Genomic DNA, 7,971 nt, shown 5'->3' with positions numbered 1-7,971 from the left:
ACCTTTTTAAAAGTGTTGAGGGAAATGTAACCAGAGGTGTGTGTGAAATTCCCCAAGTAATCTCATTAAATACAATTTTATTTTTTATCTTTTTTTAGGGATGTCCAATAATGGCTTTTTGCCGATATCCGATATTCCGATATTATCCAACTCTTAATTACCGATACCGATATCAACCGATACAGATATATACAGTCGTGGAATTAACACATTATTATGCCTAATTTGGACAACCAGGTATGGTGAAGATAAGGTCCTTTTTTAAAAATAAAATAAAATAAGATAAATAAATTAAAAACATTTTCTTGAATAAAAAAAAAGTAAAACAATATAAAAACAGTTACATAGAAACTAGTAATTAATGAAAATGAGTAAAATTAACTGTTAAAGGTTAGTACTATTAGTGGACCAGCAGCACACACAATCATGTGTGCTTATGGACTGTGTCCCTTGCAGACTGTATTGATATATATTGATATATAATGTAGGAACCAGAATATTAATAACAGAAAGAAACAACCCTTTTGTGTGAATGAGTGTGAATGGGTGTAAATGGGGGAGGGAGGTTATTTGGGTTGGTGCACTAATTGTAAGTGTATCTTGTGTTTTTTATGTTGATTTAATAAATACAAAATAAATAAATAAATAAACGATACCGATAATAAAAAAAATTATACCGATAATTTTCGATATTACATTTCAAAGCATTTATTGGCATCACTATTTTTTTTTCATTCAGGTTGCAGCAAGTCAATAGACATATTTCCACCAAGTGCTAATGGTGGTTATCACAAGGAAGTAATCAGTCACCGATGACTGCAGTGTTAAGCCTCTTCCATCATACCTTGATAGTAAGTTATGTTATTAAAGGGCCCCTCTGGTTCTGACAACGTTTCCACTTATTTCATAGTCTGGACCTAAAAATGTTGTCTACAGTTCACATTCCGCCCTACAGAAGACTGGAGACGATTTCATATTGCTTAGTTCGTGTTTTGGTAGCTTCTTCATCCCGAATCATGGCTTTTTCCCGCAGAATTTGAGGGAATGATCAAATTCTATTTATCGGTTGTGCTTTTTTTTCTTCTATTCAGTCTTCTAGCCGTCCATGGCGTTTCTACTTGTGTGAATTCTTCATTCATCACTCGAAGCAACGTTTGTATGTTTTACAATAGAACTAAAACTGCTCATACTTACGAAACCGTCCCATGTGTGATGTCTGTAGGAGTGTTTTCATGCATATTTGTACATGATATCGTCATTACCATGAATTGATTACCGTGGACCCCGACTTAAACAAGTTGAAAAACTTATTCGGGTGTTACCATTTAGTGGTCAATTGTACAGAATATGTACTGTTCTGTGCAATCTACTAATAAAAGTTTCAATCAATCAATCAAAGCAATAGCCAATATGCTCACAAGTTTACGAGTGTCTGTGTTAGTATTATTCACTTTTTGTATTGTTTCAATTTCACAAATTCCTCAGTAAATTCACCAAAGCGTCACCGTGGAAGTATTGAGTCTGTTTAGCTGATTGGAGAGCTAGCTTCCGCAGCTGGTGGGTCCATGACGATGACTTCTGTTTTGTTTGATCAGCCCTTTTACTGCTGTGTTACAGGCACCGTTTGGAAACAATTAAGGTATATAAATAAACGTTTACAAAATATTTCTGAGTAAATAACTAATTTCAAAATGTATATATCTGCAGCTTATAGTCCGGTGTGGCTAATATATGGAAAAATGTTTTGTTGTTCTAAAATGTTGTGTGTGCGGCTTATATATTGCGCTGTTTTCCAAAAAATACAGTAATTAAAAAAATATAAAGTACATAAAAAATAATTACACGATTACTCAAAAACTAATTGATATTACAGGCAATGACTACCAGATTAATTTCAGAAGGAAAAAAAATGTATTAAGAGAACATGTTAGTGAAATGTTGTTCATCCGAACCCTTTGGGTCCTTTAAATTATGAATAAAAATGTATCCTGTAATATGTTTACACTGCAGGTCATTTCAGATATGTGACCGTTATCTGATTTGTATGTATGTGTAAAAAGCCAAAACAATACATATATTTGCAAGAAGTAACCAAGAGATTGAAATAAATGTACCTAAGAAAACTCAATGTAATAAAGTAAAAGTAATGTTTCTTCTTCACAAAAAGAGAAGTATGTTGCATTACGGCTACGTTCACACTGCAGGGTCGGATGTTGAATTTGTCGTTTTGTCAAATCCGATCCTTTTAGTGGCTGTTGACATTACAAAAAAAAAAGTGATTTCTGATGTGAATGCAATCTGACCCGCATGCAGACATGACGTCATAAGGTCGCACGCACTGCAGTGTTTACGGAAGTAAACATGGCTTCCACTCTAGTCGGTCTCAGTTCTGGTGCATTTGTGGCAATTTGGAGGATTTCGTGCAATCAAAGTCAACATTTTCTGAACCAAATTATTGCGATAGAAGATTAAGAAGGAAGACGACAAGTATTTTGGCAGTTTTGTGGGGTATTTTGTTCCGATGTTCGCTTGAAGAGCGTGTCTGTGGGCGAGCAGTCAGAAACAGGATAGGTGGAACTTTCACGAGTTCCTAAAACATATTATTTTCACCTTTTTTCTGTCAACTATTCATTTTGTAACCGTCTATTCTGGCGAATAATTATGACAATATGAATTATTAAAGGGCCCCTCTAATTCTGACAATGTTGCCACTTAGTTCATAGTCTGGACCTAAAAATTATGTCTACAGTTCACATTCCGCCCTACAGAAGACTGGAGCCAATTTCATATTGCGTAGTTCGTGTTTTGGTAGCTTCTTCATCCCGAATCAAGGCTTTTTCACACAGAATTTGAGGGAATGATCAAATTCCATTTATCGGTGGTGCTTTTTTTTTTCTATTCAGTCTTCTAGCCCAGTGTTTTTCAACCTTTTTTTAACAAAGCCAATGAGTTGTTTTTTCATTGAAAGGCACACCGCGAGCAGAAAATATAAAAAAAATGTAACTCAGTAGCCTATATTGACAACGTAAAGTCCTTCTCATCAAGTACCCAACGCAATTGTTCGATATGAATCCAAACCATAACCATAACCCTCCATCCATCACCAATTGTCTCGTCTCAAAATGGGCGTCCAACGCAATGAGCTACCTGCTGCCACCTACTGATATGGAAGAGTATCACATGGTTACTCTGCCGATCTCTAGACAGCACAGACACTCAACAACGGCACATTGTTTGCAGGTTAATGATAATTATGGGTTTGCAAACAAATATTTTTTAAGACCAATTATGTGAATTTGCATAATTTCCCACAACAGGTTGAAAAACACTGTTCTAGCCGTCCATAGCGTTCTACTTGTGTGAACTCTTCATTCATCACTCCAAGCAACGTTTGTATGTTTTACGATATAACTAAAATTGTTTATACTTACGAAATCGTCCCATGTGTGACGTCTATAGGAGTGTTTTCATACTCTGACAAGTATAATTTGTCAAAAACTTACTTAAAGGCCTACTGAAACCCACTACTACCGACCACGCAGTCTGATAGTTTATATATCAATGATGAAATCTTAACATTGCAACACATGCCAATACGGCCGGGTTACATTACTAAAGTGCAATTTTAAATTTTGCGCGGAATATCCTGCTGAAAACGTCTCGGTATGATGATGCCTGCGCGTGACGTCACGGATTGTAGAGGACATTTTGGGACAGCATTGTGGCCAGCTATTAAGTCGTCTGTTTTCATCGCAAAATTCCACAGTATTCTGGACATCTGTGTTGGTGAATTTTTTGCAATTTGTTCAATGAACAATGGAGACAGCAAAGAAGAAAGCTGCAGGTGGGAAGCGGTGTATTTCGGACGGCTGCAGCAACACAAATACGTAGCCGGTGTTTCATTGTTTACATTCCCGAAAGATGACAGTCAAGCTTTACCATTGGCCTGTGGAGAACTGGGACAACAGAGACTCTTACCAGGAGGACTTTGAGTTGGAAACGCAGACACGGTACCGTGAGTACGCAACCAGAATGTTGCCATAAGCATTTTGTTTAATTTGTATGTGTAACGCAGTACGCAGCTGCGGCTTCCAAACATTTGATCGCTTGCCCGTACGTGCGTGCCGCTATGTGCATGTCACGTACGTAGCTTTGGGGACTTTGGGGAAATATATGTGCTGTTTGAACTTTGGGGAGGTGAACGGTACTTTGGGCTGTGGGATTGAGTGTGTTGTGCGGGTGTTTGAGTTGTATTGGCGGGTTTTCTGGACGGGAGGGGGGAGGTGTTTGTTATGCGGGATTAATTTGTGGCATATTAAATATAAGCCTGGTTGTTTCTGTGTGGAGTTTGCATGTTCTCCCCGTGACTGCGTGGGTTCTCTCCGGGTACTCCGGCTTCCTCCCACCTCCAAAAACATGCACCTGGGGATAAGCTGATTGGCAACACTGAATTGGCCCTAGTGTGTGAATGTGAGTGTGAATGTTGTCTGTCTATCTGTGTTGGCCCTGCGATGAGTTGGCGACTTTCTCGGTCCGAATCGCTGTCGCTGCTGGTGGCCATGATTGCAAACAATGTGCAGATGTGAGGAGCTCCACAACCTGTGACGTCACGCGCATATCGTCTGCTACTTCTGGTACAGGCAAGGCTTTTTTATCAGCGACCAAAAGTTGCGAACTTTATTGTCGATGTTCTCTACTAAATCCTTTCAGCAAAAATATAGCAATATCACAAAATGATCAAGTATGACACATAAAATGGACCTGCTATCCCCGTTTAAAAAAGAAAATGGCAGTTCAGTAGGCCTTTAACGCGTTACTACCCACCTATGGTATGTTTTATTTCTAGAAAAAATAACATTGTTAAAACGGTCCTAACAAGATCATCTGTTTTGTTGACGATTATGTCGATCTGCAATAGGGTAAAAAATGGATGAATTCAAGTTATTATTGTGTTAACCTATTTGACAAGTGCAAGTTTAAATAATGTCTCACCGTCGCATTTCGAGTTTAAATAACGAAGCGGCGTTGTCTTTTATGCAAAAAAAATCAAATAAAAAACCTGTAATCAAGCGAGTAGCGATCTGAAACGACCTGGGGAAGGGGTGCATCGGAGCGGCAGAGGCGGTTTCAGGTCGGCCCGTTGGCGCCGTGGCAAGCGTGACAGTGCTGCAGGATCAGAATCACTCACGCTGTCTGACTGGTGTGCTTTGTGTTAATTAGCTCCCTCTGTTCCTCTCTCGCTTCGCTCCGGCGTTCAGCGGCGAGGTCTGTAAATCTGCAAACAAATGTCAGAACCAACCCCTCCTCCTTGCTTTTCTTCCCCGCACGCGATTGCTACATACACCCCACCTTGCCTCCACACATCAGACCAGTTTAACCGCGCGGAGAGCTTATGAAGTCATCCACACTCCATTTTGACAAGCTCACTCGCATCGCATCATTCCAGTTGTGTTTAGTGATGCTTTGGGAATCTCTATGAGATGGGGAGAAAGGGAGACAAATTATTTCTATTCGCTCTCTCTCTCTCTCTCTCTACCGTCAGCAAAAAAAAAAAAAAAAAGCAATAAAAACACTGCAGTCAGGCTAAGCATTATTGGAAAACCATCTTCTCGGCTTTTACTGACCTTTAACACGGCATACCTGTAGGCGACTGTGCTGGGATAAAATGCACGATTACAGTAACACGGTGACACATGCTTTATTGTTGTCGCCACACAAAAAACCCAACACAAACACAGCTGCACTTCATGTTTGACCCACTTCAGGACTTCACCTTTGTTAGAAGGCAGTGATTGACACAGCGGCAGACCTGCAGGCTTTGTTCCAGGGTGGAGAGGGCTCGCAGGGGGCGGGGCTTAGAACGCTGCGGAGGAGGGCAAGGGACTGAGGACACCTGGTGGTGAAAAAGCACTACTGCGCACAAATTCACACTGTCAATTGATCGGTTAATGACCCCTGACCCCGCAACCCTGAAGAGTCCGCTTGATGCGTCGATGCCTCAGCCTGAAATTAATTGCATCCTACAGCTCTTTAATTACTTGTTGTACAATCGTGCTAACAATTTATGTTGTTTCAAATTAAAAGTTGTTTTTTTCTATACAGGGTGGGGTACACTCAAAGTAGTAGCATCCAGACACACTATAATACAAATATTTGATCACAGGGGTGTTCAAACTTTTTGACTTGGGGGCCGCATTGGGCTAAAATAATTTGGTCGAGGGCCGAAAGCCGACTGCATGTAAAGTAGGATGGATGGATGGATGCATGGATGGATTGATCGATGGATGGATGGACGGACGGACGGACAGATGGATGATAGATGGATGATATATGGATGGATGGATGGATGATGGATGGATGATAGATGGATGCATGATAGATGGATGGATGATAGATGGATAATAGATGGGTGGATGGATGATGGATGATGGATGGATGGATGGATGGATGAATGGATGATAGATGGATGGATGATAGATGGATGGATGATAGATGGATGATAGATGGATGATAGATGGATGATAGATGGATGGATGATAGATGGATGGATGATGGATGGATGCTAGATGGATGGATTATATATGGATGGATGATAGGTGGATGGATGATAGATGGATGGATGGATGGATGATAGATGGATGATAGATGGATGGATGATAGATGGATGATGGATGGATGTTAGATAGATATTTTTGTATATATACATATATATACGTTAAGTCAGGAAAAAACACAGAGGCTATTTCATCCCTACAAGCCTGTTTCGCAAGCTAAAATAAAATCCCCTGAAGAGCAGGGAAACCTGCGAAACAGGCTTGTAGGGATGAAATAGCCTCTGTATTTTTTCCTGACCTAACGTACATCCCGCATTGAGCACTGTATAATGGATAAACCACAGAAACCTCGAATATATATATATATATATACATATATATATATATATATACATTTATGTATTCTACATATTATTATAATATAATGGATATATAATTAATAATTATTAATATAATTAAAATAATTGAATGATAAGAGTATGTAAAGTTGTAAATCTAACTTGTATACTTCTGTGGCAACCTCCTTAAAGTTATGTAATTAATCAGACATATTAAGCAGCTAAAATGTGCAAAACGTGCAAAAGATGGAGAGAGTTTTGCATTTTTAGAGTGCATGGCTGTTTTGTTATCGTGTCCACTAAGTTCAGTGAGCAGTTTGTGTTGTGTGTGACCATGTCCAATGACATTTTGTGCTGGTTGGGATTTGTTTTATTGTATAATTTGCACCATGACTAGGGGAGGTTGTTTGCATTGGGTCATACAAGTGAATGCTGTGCACACTTCCTGTAAGTGCATAATTAAAGTTTGTTGACCTGATTTTCTAACGTTGTCCGCTAGAAGATGACATATAAGCAGCATCAAAATTGTGAGACTATTTAAATGAATGAAATCTCCCTGTGGATATAAGTCCTTAACTCATGACGTCTCACGCGTGCCGTAGTTTTAGCAAATCAGCACTCCAGATGGGGCTCTAGTTTTATGTCTTCATTCCCTGATAAAAATGCACACAGAACATTTTCTCATTAATACAATTGTGCGGGCGATAGTAACAGACGGCAGGGCATTTACAAGTCAACACCGGACAGACCATTTTCGCGAAAACAAATATTCAGAGAATGCTTTCAATTACCAAATCACTTTGGTTCCGGGTTGCCAGGCAACATTAGTGCAAACAGCCACTGCTTCCATTCACTTTCAGACTCTCTGGTGATTTGTCTTGTGTTGTTTATGCACATTAGTCAGAGAGGGAACAAAGGGAGGACTCAAGAAATGGAATGTGTATGAATGGGTTACAGCACAAAGCTAAATCTAAAAAAAAAAAACATATTTGGCCCTCTTGTGATCGTTAATTATAATCAGTGTGTTTTGTTGTTCCCTATTGTACTGTTCGATGCAATATTCCCTTGTGGATGAATTG

Source organism: Entelurus aequoreus, linkage group LG01 (genome assembly GCF_033978785.1).
Source record: "Entelurus aequoreus isolate RoL-2023_Sb linkage group LG01, RoL_Eaeq_v1.1, whole genome shotgun sequence".
Lineage (NCBI taxonomy): Eukaryota > Metazoa > Chordata > Actinopteri > Syngnathiformes > Syngnathidae > Entelurus > Entelurus aequoreus.
This window is presented reverse-complemented; position numbering follows the sequence as displayed.